This window comes from Rhinopithecus roxellana, chromosome 3 (genome assembly GCF_007565055.1).
Source record: "Rhinopithecus roxellana isolate Shanxi Qingling chromosome 3, ASM756505v1, whole genome shotgun sequence".
Classification (NCBI taxonomy): Eukaryota; Metazoa; Chordata; class Mammalia; order Primates; family Cercopithecidae; genus Rhinopithecus; species Rhinopithecus roxellana.
The window spans coordinates 134,385,612-134,403,366 of NC_044551.1; the positions used below are offsets into that span (position 1 = coordinate 134,385,612).

Consider the following 17,755-nt stretch of genomic DNA (forward strand, 5'->3'; position numbering starts at 1 on the left):
CCTACTGCCTTTGATGGAGAACGGATCTTTCAAATGGCAGGTCTTCTGCTAGCTCTTTTTTTTTTTTTTTTTTTTTATGTCATTACAATAGTCTTTGACATACTTGAGGATAATATAAAGTAGTAAGCAAAGACAGTGGTGAAATTTGAAGTATTTTCTAACCAGTAGACCAAGGGACACTGGCTAATAAATACTTTTCTCAAAAAAAAAAAAAAATGTTTATCTATGTCTTTGTCTCTCTAGAAGAAACATCCCCATGGCTTTCAGGTCTGGCTGCACTATCATGGTTGTAAAGATTCTCCCAATGCTGGTTATGCTCCCCTCTCACAAGGCCGCATTCCTCACTGATGAAGACAATATGCCACATTTGCCCCTACAAATATGAAGTACAGCAGCACTCTCACCTCTCTGTGATGCATTTTTAAATCAGTTAAAAATTATACCAGCATTTTTTGCAGCTGCCTCATCATGTTGACTTCTGAGTTATCTTTCTGTAAACAATCTTTTAATATTACCTTATTACATTCAAAGTTTATGTCAAAATACTTAATTAGAAGAACAGACACCTATCTGATGACTCTAAGAGGGAACCTGCCAAAGTCATTTTTCCTCAATCCCAAAATATATGAATCAGAACATCCTGATGTGTAACATATTTATTCTAACTGCTTAAATTAAAAGTTGCTCAAAAGAAGTGTTTTTATACTTACCAATTTAATTAACATTTATATGACTGTGAGAAGCATCTTTTACACCAATGTTTAATTCACACAGCAGTAAGCACTAATGACAAGTGTATTACCATATCATCTTCTAGCAGTTAGGTATATCAGTGACATGCATCATAAAATTAAATAGATAACCAATATTCAAAAGTGCTACAATAAGAAATTATTGTTGTAATTAACAATGTTGAAAGTAAAGAATTTTAATCAAATCACTTTCTTGTGTTCCCATATTTTCAATTAAAAATTACTTTAAGAAATCACAGAGAACTTGTTGTTCTCAGTGTCAAATGCATGTCTAATTAATGTCTCTTTACTAAAATTAATAACTATTACACTCAGCATTTTAAAAATCAGTATAAATATATTCTCTCTTGCTTTTTTCTCTTCACCTCACTCTTTGCCAGCTATGTTTGTTACTGATGTTTGGTAAAAGGGAAGAGTGTTTACTTTGCTTGGATAAAATAATTGTCATTCCTAGTGTCCAGGAAATATCTTCATGACTGGACAGAGTAGATATTTGAAGAGACTTCCAATTCCCTCTCCTTCTTATGTTTGTGGCTTTCAACCAATTCTGAAAGATGCCATCAGTTTTTTATGATAGTATCTCATAGTACAAGCTCATACAAATTCTGCTTTCTTTCGGTCCCTTATTTATTTGATAATATAAATTTCCTTTTGGCCTTCTGTTGAAATTGGATTTTCAGAAGAAATTGTTCTCTTTCAATGGTACTTTATAATTTTCAGGCTGCATTTATATCCTCTAGTATTTGCTAAAGGTGATTATTCAATTATTACATGAATGTTAAAACAACATGCACTTAACTAACCAAGATGATAAAGAACCCTTACTCATGCAATGTTACCTCAAAATAGTTTAATGGCAAAATAGAAAGAGAAAAAATAGAAAGATAACTGGACTAGAAATCAGAAGAACTGAGCTTGAATTCTGACGCTTCGACTATTTTATTAGCTGTGGAATTTTGCACACATTACTTAAAACTCTCAGCCTCAGCTTTTTTTTTTTTTTTTTTCCTTCTTTTTTTCCCGAGATGGAGTCTTGCTCTGTCACCCAGGCTGGAGTGCAATGGCGCCATCTTGGCTCACTGCAAACTCCACCTCCCTGGCTCAAGCGATTCTCCTGCCTCAGCCTCCTGAGTAGCTATGATTTTAGGCGCATGCCACCACACCCAGCTAATTTTTATATTTTTAGTAGAGATAGGGTTTCATTATGTTAGCCAGGCTGGTCTCGAGCTCCTGACCTCAGGTGATTCACCCGCCTTGGCCTCCCAAAGTGCTGGTATTACAGGCGTGAGCCACTGCACCCAGCCCAGCCTCAGTTTCTTTACAAAATGGTGGTGAGTATTTATAATAGAGTGATTTGAGGATGTGAAGAAATAATATATTTAAATGAACCTTTAAAATAGCTCACTCTAAGATCTTAATAATGCTATCTTGATGGTAGATGGTATAATTACTATGAAATCAAAAAATAACACATAGAGAATTCTATAATAAATACCTCTTTTAAAGTATGCAATTTTTTGCTTATACGCCTAAGTCTTTGCAAATATAATTGGTTTTTTAAAAGTCATATTATTTCTGAGGTTTTCTTTTATGAAAACTTATCTCCTTCTGATAGATCTCAAACAAATGTAGGCTATACTTACAAATTCTCTCATAATCTTTCTTACACAAATTTTTGGAATAACGGGAAGAGTGGGAAGAGCTGATAGCCCTAGTATTGTAAGGAGAGAAAAATGAATCGTTGTTACAAGCTCTTTGCTTTATGGTACGAGAAGCTTCCTGCATGCAGAGGCAAGGTCTGACCTATACAGACAAAATCTTAGTGATGCTGAATTTTTGCAATGTTCTCTGGTGACTGCAAAAACTCATAGTATCTAGCCCACCAAAAAAGTATGACTAAGGAAAGGTTTTTACAACATAAGGAAGATATCCAGTAAGAGAGCTCAGAAAAAGCAACAGATTATAGAAACTGATATACACTCTATGACTTGTCACATCGGCCAAGTGAGCTCCACAATATAGTATTAAATGGTGTGTTATTAGTTGGAACTTGCCATCAAAGTAGACCATAAGTAGTCCAGGACTATAGTATTTCAAGGCCTCTTTTGTAAAGCGGAAATTCCATGAAAATCCTGGCCTGAAACCATCTGGTCAGCCTAGCACAAAGGACTCTTTCTCTGACTTGTTTCAAAATAGACATATAGAAAGTCCTTCAGAAAAGTTCTCCAACTTTGGGCTGCAAAGTGAGGGTGAATGAAGCTGCCACAGTTACCTCTAAGATGTTAAGACAGACCATTAAATCACTTATACAACAAACATATACTATGTGTCTGGTGCATTCTAGATCCTATAGTTGAATCAATGAACATAACAAAACCTGTTACCTAATACAGTGGCAGTTCTACGAGAAAGAACAGGTAGTAAGCAAGTAAAAATATAAATGCAAATTACATTATCAGGTAATGAGAAGTGCCATCACAAAAACTTAAACAAGTGGGGTAAAGTAACAGGGAAAAGCAAGAGGGGTGACTCCCTTGAGGTAACATTTGCATAGCCAAGAAATGAAATGAAACAAAAATCTGGGGGAAGAGGGTTCAGGGCAAAAGAAATAAGCAGAAAAACTCTTCAGCCAGATAAGCTTGGCATGGTGTTGAACATAGAAAAGTCAGGGTATCTAGAGCAACATGAAAAAAAGGGGAGGGTCAGAGAAGACAAGCTCAATGAGAGAGGACCTCATGGCCACTGTGAGCGCTCTGGCTTTTACCATGAGTGGAGGAGGAACCACTGGGTTGCGTTGGGGTAGGAGTGGCATGGTTGACTCTGCCTGTTACTCAGGAAAAAGACAAAAGCAGCTGCTCAACTTTTTAATCTCACAGGCACTTTACACCTAAAACTTACTAAGGACTCCAAAGGGCTTTTCTTTAACTGGGTTACATGTATAAATATTTACTATATCTCAGTCTATTTAGTAAGAATGTATTTAAATATCTGTGTATTGATTTTAAAGTAATAATGATCCATTACAAAATAAGATAAATAACATATGTTTAAAATAAGCGCATTTTCAAGCCAAAAAAACTTGATGGAAGAGTAGCATTGCTTTACACCTTTGCAAATTTCATTAATGTCTGGCCTCATAGAAGACAGTTGGAGTTTCAAATCTTCTGCATTAAATTTATGCTATATGATGTTTTAGTTAAAGCATATTAAGAAAATCCAACCTTACACAAGAATGTAATCAAAAAAAGAATGAGTGTTTCAATAAACTTTTCAGATAATTTTGCATATTCTTCTTTGATATTATACCAAAACTTAACAAGTACTACTTTCTTAAAGGTTATTTTCAAACCACGTTAATAAACCTCACCTACTCTGTTTCAAAAAGATCCATTGGTCTATTCTGTGCTGTTTGTTTGTTTGTTTGTTTTTTAGATGGGTTCCCACTGTGTTGCCCACGCTAATCTCAAACTCCTGGGCTCAAGTTACCCTCCCATCTCAGCCTCCCAAGTAGCTGGGACTATCCAGCTATTCTGCTCTTTGAATGGATATTTTTTTCCATACGTGATCTCTTAACATTATGCATTGGTCATTTGAAAAAATTCTTGATTCATTGAGTTATACAGATTCTCCAAACTTGCAAATATTTCTTTACATAATATCAAAAATCATATTCATTAATAGCACTTCTAATATCAATTAAAAAGTTCTTAGGTATTGAAAATCTCTCAAGCACATACAAGTTTTCCAAAATTTGAATTTTCACTTAAAAACTTTATCATCAGCAACAGATGCTGTAAATCGCTTTCCATGAACTGTTAGGCTTATTTTATTCATTTTTAAGAAAATGTCTGCCAAATGTCCAAATCTGAATAACTTGTTTTTTGTCAGTTTTTCATTCAAGTAAATAGGTGTTTCACGAAAAAAAGTAGATAGTTTAGTTTTTGTCTAAAGCAACTGCACATTGTGTTCCTTCCAGACAGCCACCATATGTCAGTAGGCAACAGAAATGCTTTCTGCATACTTCCCACATCATCATAGAGTATTAAAAAGTTGTATTATCAAGAGAGAACAAATCACAGTTTTTGCTGCTTTACCAAGGACATCCTTAAGTGAAATTGCATTTTTTTGGTGGATTGTTAATGAAGTACATTTTGACTGCTAGTAGACTTTGGTACCACTGGCTTGATTTTTGATAATGCACTAGCAATTTACTCACCAATACCTTTGCACCAACAACACAAATGTCAGTAAGAGTGAAAAATAGCAGATCCTCATATAATTAAGAAATTAGATTTGACTTCACTGTAACCCAAGAAAGGGTCCTGGAGACCCCCAGGGATCTATGGGACACATTATGAGAGCTTGAACTATAAGGAACTTAGATGGACTGTAGAGAGACAACTTGGAAGTCCATTGCCATAATCCAGGCAAGGAATGTGGGTCGACAAAGCCTGGGTGATAGCAGTGAAGTAAGTAAGAAGTGGTCAGATTCTGCAACCAACAGGAATTTCAGCTACATTAGATATAGCCTGTGAGAGTCAAGGGTCAAGAATGATTAAGAGATTTAAGGCCTAAGCAAATTAAAGGATGATTCTGCTATTTACTGAGATAAGGGAAATACTTAAAGAAAAAATTGAAGATTTGTTTTTTCGGATATGTTAAATTTGAAATATCTATAATATATCCAAGATGAGATTTTTAAAAACGAAAAAACGAGCAGTTAGATTGCAAGTCTAGAGTTCAAAAAAAAAAAGTCTGAACAGAAAATATGAAGATATTAGTTGTATAAGTTGACCACACAAAACATTCTAACCTAAAGATAACTACATAAACTGACCACAAAAAATCTTCTCTAGGCCTTTATGAAGATTGGTTCTGCAGCCTTAGTAGGCACCACAGTCATCAAGCAGACTTCAAAAATCATGCATAATGTGGCAAGGTAATCTGTTGAGATGATTCACGCCTTCTTGCTTTTTTTTTTTTTTTGAGACGGAGTCTCGCTCTATCACCCAGGCTTGAGTGCAGTGGCACGATCTCAGCTCACTGCAAGCTCCACCTCCCGGATTCACACCATTCTCCTACCTCAGCCTCCCGAGTAGCTGGGATTACAGGCACCCTGCTACCACACCCGGCTAATTTTTTTGTATTTTTAGTAGAGATGGGTTTTCACCATGTTAGCCAGGATGGTCTCGATCTCCTGACCTCGTGATCTGCCCACCTCCGCCTCCTAAAGTGCTGGGATTACAGGTGTGAGCCACCACGCCCGGCCTCTTACTTCTTTAATGACACAAAAAAATGAACAATGTTGCCCTCTTCCTCCAACAAGAGAGCAAACTAACCTGAAAATCTTGGAGGCCTGGAGGCTCTCCTGCCAAAGTTAACAGGCCTTGATTTGGAAAAGCCTCTGCTTACAAAAGCAATAGAGTCTGGAGAGAGGTGTGGAGTTAATGGATGGGAAGTAGCCCTAACTGGGAGAAAGAGGATGGCTTCCCTGAGACACAATGAGGGAGATGGTTTTAGAGTGAGCTTTGGGAGATGAGTTGGCAGGCTCTTCACTCGCCAGAATGCTCTTTTCCCAAATATTCACAGGGCTGGTTCCACTCTTCATCTAATCCTCTGCTCATGCTCCTGGAGGCTTTTCCTGACCTCTGTCTAAAAGAGCCACCTCTAACACCCCATCATCACCTTATATTCCCTTTGGTTTTTATTATTTTGGGGTTGTTTTTTGTTTGTTTGTTTTGTTTTTGGTGCTTCTTTTATTTGTTTGTTTTTGAGACAGAGTCTTGCTCTGTCAACTAGGCTGGAGTTGCAGTGGCATGATCACAGGTCACTGCAACCTCCACCTCCCAGGTTCAAGTGATTCTTCTGCCTCAGCCTCCCGAGTAGCTGAGACTACAGGTGTGTGCCACCATGCCTGGCTAATTTTTGTATTTTTGGTAGAGACGGGATTTTGCCATGTTGGCCGGGCTGGTCTCAAACTCCTGACCTCAAGTTATCTGCCCACTTCAGCCTCCCAAAGTGCTGTGATTACAAGCATAAGCCACCATGCCAGGGCTGGTTTTTGTTATTTTCTAATGATAATCTCAAACTGAATTTTATCACAGATACATTGTACCTACTTACTTACATACTTATTTATATAGAGACTTATTGTTATTCTCCCTCACTAGAATTTATGCCTTTCAAGGGAGGCATCTTTTTTTTTAATCTTTCTGTACCTAGTGCACAGTAATGAATCAATAAATATTTGTTAAATGATTAGTTTTCCATTTGCTTTTGAAGGATATGAAAGATGTAAACATTGACAGGGCCACCCAAAAATTTAACTTTTGAGATTTAAGATTTGTTATTAAATATTGTAAACATATTAAACAATTTATAAAGCATGCATTAGGTGAAAAGAATAAAGAGAACAACCACATATCACTAGTTAGCTTAAAAATGGAACATTGCAAGAACTTTGAAGGCTTTTGTGAGCCCCTTCCTGTATCCCACAGGTAATCACCACCAGAAATTTTTGTATTTATTAGCTACTTGCTATTCTTTATAATTTTATGTTTGTATCTCTTTAAAATATTACTTACTTTTGCCTGATTCTAACTTTATATAAATCAACCATATCCTCTGTATTTTTCGACTTGTTTCTTTGGCTCAGTATCACTTGTGAGATGAGTTCATGCTGGTCCCTTCAGTGCTACTGCTTCATAGTATTCCATTGTATGAAAAGTACAATACAGTCATCTAATGTCTTGTTGCAGAATGTTTGTTTCCAACTTTTTTTGTTATTACATACAATGCCACCATGAAATTCTTGTACACATTTCCTAACAAACATGCTCAAGAGTTGCTCTAATCTATATGTCACTGAGAGGAACTTGGGAGTCACAGAGCATGCGTATATTGAAGTTCACAAAACGCCGAATGCCGAAATGTTTTCCAAAGTGCATGTAGCCAGGCTGCTACACACCAGGATGACTTGACCTGTTTGTAAAATATTGAAATAATTCCACACTTGATAATCAACTGCTGCCCTAAGTCTCTGGAGGATCCCCTTGCAATTGCTATGTCCACAGGGTAACTACACTATCCCAGCTTTCCTGGGACTGAGAGGGTTTCTAGGACAAGACGTTTCAGTTTTAAGCCAGAAAAGTTAAAACAAGACAAGTTGGTCATCATACCTAGCCAGCCTCTTAGCCAACAGAGACTTTCTCACAATTCAGTAACTAAAACATTAATGCCTGACACAGTGGTTAAGTGTTGTGAGCATTGCGTGTGGTTGCACCTGCTTATATTCCCACTGACAGTTTATGTGTTTCATTACTCCCTTTCTTTATCATCACTTGTTATAGCCCTAATTTTTATTTTTTGTTATGTAGTGAGTATAAACTATTATCTCATTGTCATATTAATTTTTTATCTGACTATATTGAAATTTTTGAATAGTCTGGAATCACTTTCCCTACCTAGTCATATCACCCGCTTTTGAATGTGGTGAAGAATTTTCATGAAGCCACATGAGTAGCCAATTATCCTACGAAAATATGATCAACCACATTTTGACTATATTGACAAGATACTGATTGGTTACATTCTGAAGAAAACATACAATACAAAATACAAGAAAAGGTTAGTTCTGTCCCCTCCCACTATCCCCCCTACCCAGCCACCCCCAAATACTCATCATGATTTGGTCAGAACTAGGCTCAGAGCCAGAGGTCAGGGTGACCGAGGGTGGAGGAGTTGTAGGCAATGGGTTTGTGGCTGTCACAGTAATGGCTGTGATAATGCTGTGGTTTCCCAGAGGAGAGCATGTGGCTACAACCAGCAAAAGAAAAGTGGGAAAGCAGAGTAGGAAGAGGAGGAAGTGGGAAAAGCAGAAGATCATATATATTTTAAAAGTGACTTAAGACTTAAAGTTGAATTAGCATTTGTACAGAAAGGTACAGGTGAAATAACTCACTACGGCCTATGACCAAAATTATATGTAGAAATCATGGTGGACTCCTACTCCTACCTCCTACCCAAGAGGTGGCCCAAGTCGTTAAGTACGATTGGTTAGAGTGGATTCCAGGTCATTAAGGTGGAGAAGGTAGGGGCAGTGGCAGGCAAGAGGGGCTCCATTGCTGCAACACTGGCTGGGGCTGGCCGGCTGGTTCTCCTGGAGGTCCCATACCTTGGTTTCTGTCTGGAGCACCAGCTGCATTCTGGGGCCTGTTCTTCGGAAGCTTCTCAGCTATTACCATGAAAATTTCATTCACATTCATTGCAGCCTTTGCTGATGTCTCCATGAACAGCCAACTGTTGTTGTCTGCACAGGCTTGTGCTTCCTGGAATTCCAGGGCTCTCTTGCTGGCCAGGTCTGCCTTGTTACCCGTGAGTGCAAGGACCATGTTGGGGCTGGCCTGCCTTGGCAGCTCCTTCACCCAGTTCTTATCTCCAGCAAATGTATCTGTATTGGTGACATCATAGACCATGATGGCAGCCTGGGCTCCCCAAGAGTACATGGCGGCCAAGCTGTGATACCACTCCTGTCCAACCATGTCCCAGATCTCAAACCTGACTGTTGTGTTGTCCAAGCAGACATTCTGTGTGAGGAAGGCTGCTCCAATTGTGCTCTCCTGGTACTCATGAAATTGTCCCTTCACAAGGCAGAGGACAGGCTGGATTTGCCCACTGCAGACCCAGCAGAACAAGCTTAAATAGACAGATCTTATTGGGTCATGCTATGCCTCCCCAACTCGCCACTGCTCATCCAGGTGCAGTGGTCCAGAGAGGTGGGAGCAGGGACCAGTGCCCAATGCTGTGCAAAAAGGCATCTAGTTGGGAGAGGGACCTCCAAGGTGGCTCCAGGACAGTGGCTTTACTTGGGGCCAGGGCTTGGACCAGCCCTGCTTCTCTCCCCAAAGGCAGTGTCCCAGACTTCAGCCTCCTATCATGTTAATTTTCATTTTTATGATGTGGCTGATCAATTTTCATAGAATAATTTGCTACTCATGCGGCTTCATGAAAATTCTTCACCACACCCTAGAAGAGGTGATATGACCAGGTAGGAAAAGTGATTCCAGGCTATCCAAAAATTTCATTTCCTAGTAGCCTTTAAGCTTTGACAAAGTTTCCTATCCTCTCCTAGCTTGGCTTGGAGTAAGTAGAGCACCTAAAATTAGATCATCAAGGCTTATAACCATGAGCGTCTATCACAATGCAAAAAAAAGTAAACTGAGGACCAAAAGTCCTTCCCTGCCTTTTTCCTAGTGTGTAGGCCACACAAGTTTCCTGCATCGTACCAAAAAAGAGGGGAGAAACAAACCAATTACAGCCATTACTTAATATCTAGCCAAACTGAGGTGGATAATGAATGTATCAATTTTATTCGATTTAGAAATATAGCAGTATGCTACTCTTGCACCTTCTCATACTGAGCCATATTTATATTCCCTACACTAGACTCATCTGACCACCAAACCAAACATGTTACAATCTGCTCTAAATATGTAATCCATGCAAATTGTCATATTATCCAAAACCTGGATGTTAGTGCAGACTTGAAAGGTAAAGCAAATCCAGAGGCAGTTAGAGACTGAAAAATGAAGCGTCACAGCTGGCCCTCTTCTCTTGTGAAAATGTTTTAATGACATCTTGGAAAAAGCGTTGGGCTCAGTGAAGGTAACTGAGAAAGGCTCCACGTAACCGAGAAAGGCTCCATGAAATTGCCGCATCAGAAAACAAAGCTTTTACCTAATTTCTGCGGCTGACAGGAAGAAGGCATAATTTTAACCTTGGTTAACATTGCTTTGGCTTTTACACTCTATAAAATTGTTCATTCGTGATCTTTTTATGTTGCCTTGTTTATAAGAAGAGGAATTTCTGTAGAAATGTTTGCAGTGCATTATTCATAAATATTTTGGTCAATAAGTAGTGATGGTGGAGGCAGTAGAAGGGCTGGAGAATAAGAGGAACTTGGTGATTAGATTTGTTATTTTTTAATCATAGAATCTCTCCATTCAATATGATTTAGGAAATGTGAATAATGATATTTAAGCTATTGGCAGAAACATAAAAACAGTTTTGTAGCTATCTTTTTTTAGACTTGTTGAGCAACTAAGTATAATAACTATAAATATGATAAATATGCTAGGTCTAAATAGCTTAGTAACTAAGAGCCCAGTAGCTAAGAGCAGTTCCTGAAACTAGAAACTTTGAAATGCAAGCCTGTCACGGGCTTCTGTTGTACATGAACCTTTACAGTCAGAGGTTCTGGAGACATTTATATCAAGATGTTTCCAAGAGACTCTCAGCATTGACTATCATAACTAGGCTTCCACAATACCACTCAGAATTAGCTTCCTCTTGGGTAATATAATTTAAGAAATTTGGGGGCCGGGCGCGGTGGCTCAAGCCTGTAATCCCAGCACTTTGGGAGGCCGAGATGGGCGGATCACGAGGTCAGGAGATCGAGACCATCCTGGCTAACACGGTGAAACCCCGTCTCTACTAAAAAAAAAAAAAATACAAAAAACTAGCCGGGCGAGGTGGCGGGTGCCTGTAGTCCCAGCTACTCAGGAGGCTGAGGCAGGAGAATGGTGTAAACCCGGGAGGCGGAGCTTGCAGTGAGCTGAGATCCGGCCACTGCACTCCAGCCTGGGCGACAGAGCTAGACTCCGTCTCAAAAAAAAAAAAAAAAAGAAATTTGGGGAAGAACCATCCAATTCCAAAATATCTTCTCACTTGTTGTTACAATGTGGGGAATTATATCATTAGACCCTACATAGAACTTGAAAGTATTTGACAAGAGGACTCTACATATTTATTTTTCAAAAGCAACTGTTTTCAGAATATATGACTCAAAAATAATGTAACAGATGAGAAGGGATTATGGGGTGAAAGCTGCATCATCTAACATAAGAGTAAGTTCTCATAAGTGTTCCTTTATACTCCCGTGAAATCAACTGAAGAATTATTAATGAATCAAAGGTAAGACTTACCTTCTTAGTAGCACATTCTGCTTATTCCTACTAATGCATCACTACTCCACCAGCCCTTCTTCCACTTGCCATAGCCAAGTGATTTCCCTTTACTGCTGCATCTTAATACTCTCAGTGGAGCCCAGACAACATCTGACCACTCATTCCCCAAGCCACAAAGATGGACTATTCGGCCTGTGTGTTCTGTGCAGGAAATCTTAGGCTGCTTCATTTACTAAAGGCAACAAATTTTTTTGCCCAGTATTATTGCTGTTTTTAAAATGTAGATAATATGTCAACAGTAAATGAAATCTGAACAACTAAGAATTAGAAAACCACTTTTGTGATTAAAACCTGAATTACTATTAATGCTGAAAATCTTGGGAATTTTAATGAATAATCTGTCATGTTTTTATGTAGCAGGAAACTTTTGTCATGTTTTTATGTAGCAGGAAACTTTTGTCATGTTTTTATGTAGCAGGAAAGTTTTAATTTGAAGAAATTAAAAACTCAAGAAAAGCAGCAAATCTCTGTGAACACAGAATCATAAAAACCTAGGCTTGGCAAGGAAACTCCTTTTCTATTTAGATGTGCTTCATACAAATCAGCTCCCAATAATATTGTGTGGAAGAAATATCTGTGTTATACAAGGCAGGAGGATTGTGAAGCTACTGTTATCTGTGGTTATACACACAGAGAGATGTGCACACATAGACACAGAGAAAAATAAATGTCCCCCTATGAAGGGAAGAAATAAATCAAGAAATTTGTATTTTAAAAAACTGAAAGAATCAACAAAATAACATACGTAGAATGAACACTGAGGAAAATAAAGGATTTGGCAAGAATCTAATTAGCCATATTAACCGAGAGAGGTTTGGGTTAGTTTTAGTAAACACAGAGTGGTTTCTGAGTAGAAAGCAAATAACTGCACTGAGGTACTGTTCTAATCACATTTGTTCTAACATTGACCTTATAATAATTAAAAATTGATGCTTGCAACATAATACAGCTGTGCAATCATATTTAAACCTAATCATTTCATAGACAGAGGAAAGTTGTACCAAAAGGTCAAAAACATTTTAATTTCATGACAGTAAATTTACTCTTTATTCCCAAAGTGAAAATGTCTAATTTCTAAAAGAGCAAACCAATAATTACTTATTATAAAGCTATTTTAGTCAATACTTAATTTTGCTATATTGATTAGTGTTTAGACATTTAAAATGTACCCTACAGCAAGAATATGTGTTTACAATATAATTCTCCCTACTGATGTTTGTAAGTATTACAGATATTGATTTAAGACATGTCTCAAAAATGCCAAACTTAATAGTAATCATATAAAAAAAACTGACTCTTAAAATTGGAATTTAACTTTAAAAATTTGAATACCAGTGTCCTTAAAGATCTCTTTGTATCATGATCACCAATTCTGCCATTAAATACTTTAACCATGAGTGCTCAATTAAACTACATTATAAACTCTACCCCATCCCAAAAGTAACAGAGAGAAAAAAAATAAATGATCAATTTTACCGTTCACAACTGGAACAAAATGTTTTATCTCTATTTTATGTACTTCTGATTGTAAAATAAAGACTGGGATATTATTTCCCCCTTAACTTGTATTCTGTGTAACTTAGAGCTCCTTGCAATAAAACAAAATGATGCTTCATCAGGATGATACTGGGAGTACCAAGGCAATTTGCAAACATTAAGTCTGAGAACATCACTGTGAGGGAGGTATTAATATAACACTTCTCTCTTGAGGAGTTCAATGCACTTTACATAACGTTATTTTATTAACTCTTCCTTGAGCTCGGCAAAAAGGCTAAGAATTGTCTAACCATTTGCCTCACTCACATGCAAGCGTAAAAAGAACAGAAGAGATGGTTCAACACAACCACGTCTTTTAAATTCACTTTCACTTCTAATCTGAAATTGTGACTAAAGATAAGGCCAAGTAAGTCACTCAATATATTTGGTTTCTACTAATATTGATTTTGAACAGGTATCAATTTTATAAATATAAATTCAGAATTATGTATTTGAAAGATAATTAATCCCAGTAATTCTTAAGCAATAATCGCTTTTGAAGTGGAAAAATGGACAGTAATAACTTTTCCCTCTATTATAATATACTAAAGACTCCAAAACCACATTGTAATTCTGTGGACAAGCTTCACAACATCCTTAAGTAAATCTACACATTTCTTAGCAAGAGTACAACTATGCACACATGAAGACAGCCAGAAGAGATATATAAAGTGAAAGATAAAGAAATGCTGGTGATATCTAATGGTGCTTGCCAAGTGTCAGTCACTATTCTAAGGAATCTACATGTATTCACTCATTTAATCCTAATAACTCTGAGATGGTCAGCATTTTCATCATTTTATAGACAAAAAAATTGAGGCTCAGGAAGTTGTTAGTCCTAGGTCACAGAGCTACAAAGTGGCAGAGCTGAGATGCAAACACAGAAAATACGAGTCCAGAGTCCATGCTCCCAACCCACGTTCTAGAAAAGAAGTTGTCCCCAGACATCCCTGATCATGGAATTCTGAATTCGCAATCATAATTTTTTCCACTCCAAATGTAACATTTCTCACCTCACAGTCTACCTCACAGTAATCACAGAACAACTGCTCAATTTTATGTATCTCACTTTCAAACTATGATACTTGTATTTAGAAAATGGTCACACGGAGGCAGTATAATATAGTTTGGAGTACAGACCTCAGGATCAGACAGATCTAACAGGCTATCCCTAGACAAGTTATTTCTATCCAAGCTAAACAATATAGGCAGTGAAACCTACCTCCTGATGCTGTAGAGAGAATTAAACAAGTTAATACAACATATTTAACATACGCCTTACTATGCCTTCTACATAGTAAGCATTCAATAACTGTTGCTACTGTAAGTTAGTATAAACTTATTCAAGCCATTCTCAGAATTCTGAAACTCCAAATTAGCATTGAATTTAGCGTATCTCAATGCTGGTGTCAATAGAACTGAATTGATTTTTTCATCAAATATATGTTCTAGCCACTGGCCATGATCTCATTTAATCCTCAAAACAAACCTATGATTTGTGTTTTTATGCCCACTTACAGGAAAATAAGCCTTGAGATTGTAAGTAACATCCATAACCATGCCAGTAATAATTAGATGATTAATCAATTAACTGCATGGATCCCACAAAGCAGGTTAAAAAGTAACCAATAAGCAAGGAAATTATTTGAAAAAGTCTTCTCTCTCATAAAACTATAGAACTAAAAATTCATAGACTGAAGTTCACCTTGTTTAGCCTTTGCTATAATTAGAGCAAAGCTGTGCCCAGAGAAAGTAGTTAGAACAGAGATAATCAAAAGGAAAAATACTACCCAAAAATACACATGCCACCCCCCGCCCCGACCCTATTTCCAGTATACACAAGGCACTTCTGATTCTTCCATCATCAGAAGCACTGAAGAAAATAGCAAGGGCCAAGGTCAGGGTAGGAGGCTTCAGAGTTGAACACTATTAAACGGGAAACAGGCAAGAAGTCTGCACTTGGGGACTGGTGCTTCAGCCAGAGTGAGGTACGAGATTGTAGATCTGTAAAGCATATTTGCCTCAAATCAGCCTCACCTGCACCCAAACATCCTGTAAAGGTCAGCTTCTGGTCTATTCACAGAAATCTGCAGAAAAAGAGAAAATGCATTACATTAGTCTTTTGCTGACCAAGCTTCCTTGACCCTTGACCTACCAGCATTACCTAAATTGGAAATGTCTTAGTTACGCAAAACAAAAATAGTTCCTGCTGAATTAGGACATTATTTCCTCATTCCCTCTATTTAATGTAAAAGAAATATTTTTGTCATTTGCATAATGACCTGCTGCATATAGAAAGACAATTATTTATGACTTTCACTTTAAAAAAGTGATCCTGAATTGATTATGATACATAATGATCATGTGAAAACATGATTGCAAATAAGATTTAAGTGAAAGAATGGAATTTCCACTTTCATCAGCCAACGTATAAACCAAGGAGGTGGCAGATACAAAATAATCATATATAAAGAGAGACACAAGCTCAATGATAAGGGTCTGCTTACACAGGCACAGAAAGTAGTGGGAAACAATCTTCAGCCCATATGCTATAAGAAATAGAATTTTTAAAAATTCACATTATCCCAAGAATATGTAAGATCTCATGTTCCATTATCAACTAGCAGGTAGCACCCAACCTAGTCATTTCTTCTATACTTAGAATCAGTGGCCTCTTTCAATAACTCATTCTAGCTTTTAGTAATTGTCATGTAAAGGTAAGCTTTTCTTTTATCTAACTTCAGTCATTTACATAATATGATTGAAAAACCTGGAATGATGCTCCACACATGCAGAATACTTCATATACCCTTGTGGATGGGACGTTGATTTCAGTCTATTTCCCTTTTTTCTGACCTCAGTGGAGACAGGAGAAGTGCTTAGACAGAAACATTGACAAAATGGTTCGAGATAAGAGGAAGTTGATCAGGGACCAATGCAGAGTCGAACCGGGGAAGAAAACAATGTGGAATGACTCATTGTGCCCCAGAACAGTCGATCTGTTTTAGAAGACACAGCCAGCCACCAACAAAATGTGAGTTGTAAAGCAGAACATGCTCAAGCATGCACTCAGAAGATCTACCGCTGCCTTTCCACTCACTTCCACGCAGATAAATCGATCAATCCATCTCTCTCTCTAACCCTGGCCTCTGTGCAGAGTTCCAGTTCTACTTACATGATTGTAAAACTGAACTGGGTGGACAGGATATTCTTTCCCGTGACTCACTCTGTCCTTCCTCCATAGCTTTACTGCTGGTATGAAGGCATCTTTGGTAAGCTCTAGTGAAGAGAACCACGGTAACCAGCAACACTTTAATATTAAAAATAAGCCGTACTAACAAGGAAAAATGTTGTCTTATCTTGTAGATTCACCAACATCTTAAACCCAAAAATGTACAGAAAAGACCTCATCCTGCCCGTCCGAAAAAAAAAAAAAAAAAACAAAACAAACAGAGAACCCTGGGGAACAGGGTCAGAAGCTCACTGGGAAAATTAAGGTAGGCGATTGGTAAACAGCAGGACACTTTCTGAAAGAATGGACTTGCCTTTTATCCCCTACAATAAAAGGACCAAGAAAGGGGTTAAATTTGGATGCCCTGGCAGCACCTCAAACTTTACATTTCTAAAATTAAACTTCTCCAAGAACTAGTTTCTGCTGACTTCCTGTTCGTTAAGGGTACACTTGTTCTCTCCGGCTCCAAACATGAGTCATCTTGCTTTATTCCTCTCCCACCCCCACCATATCTAATTAAACACCAAGTTGCATCTATTTTTTTCTTCAGCACTTTTTTGCAACTCTCTGTTGCTCTCTTTTCACATGCTTTATCTCTTATTTGGTTTTGACCCCATATTAGGCCCACTATTCTTCCAAACAATGTGACTGGCTGGTAGTTTCCATTTTGAGTTTAAGCTCTGCCTTGATTAGGTCTGCTCCTTAGCAAAAAGATTCTGCGATACCTGCTTGTCTACTGAACAAGATGTTGCAAGCTATTTCCAAATGCACCCCAAACTGCCTTTCAGTCTTACCTTCTTCTATTTTCCTGGACATCAGGCAAGCTAGCTATCATCCTACTCCCCACCATACTCCTACCACTTCCTTTTTCTGAAATACAATCTCTGCACCCTCAGAAACTCCAAGCACGCTGCCCACACAAACGTTAATGCCACAAATTCACCTGTGAATCCTTATTCAGATATATTTATTCAAAAAGTCATGTCTAAGACCGAAAAATAAGTATTTTAAGTGTTTTTTAAACTAAAACTCCATGAGTTTCCACGGAAAATGTTGTTATTGAGAGGTGACAATAACAGCCCTCACCCTTCTGGGCCTCCGCGTCCACTCTGGCGGCGCTTGAGGAGCCCTTCAGCCCCCCAGTGCACCGTGGAAGTCCCTCTCAGGGCTGGCTGAGGCGGGAGCTGCCTCCCTCTGCTTGCCGGGAGGTG

General features: G+C 38.0%; 1 pseudogene; it reads right to left on the reverse strand.

The window, feature by feature from the left end:
* Positions 1 to 8,793: 8,793 nt before the first annotated feature.
* Positions 8,794 to 17,360, reverse strand: LOC104667943 (annotated as a pseudogene).
* Positions 17,361 to 17,755: the final 395 nt, after the last annotated feature.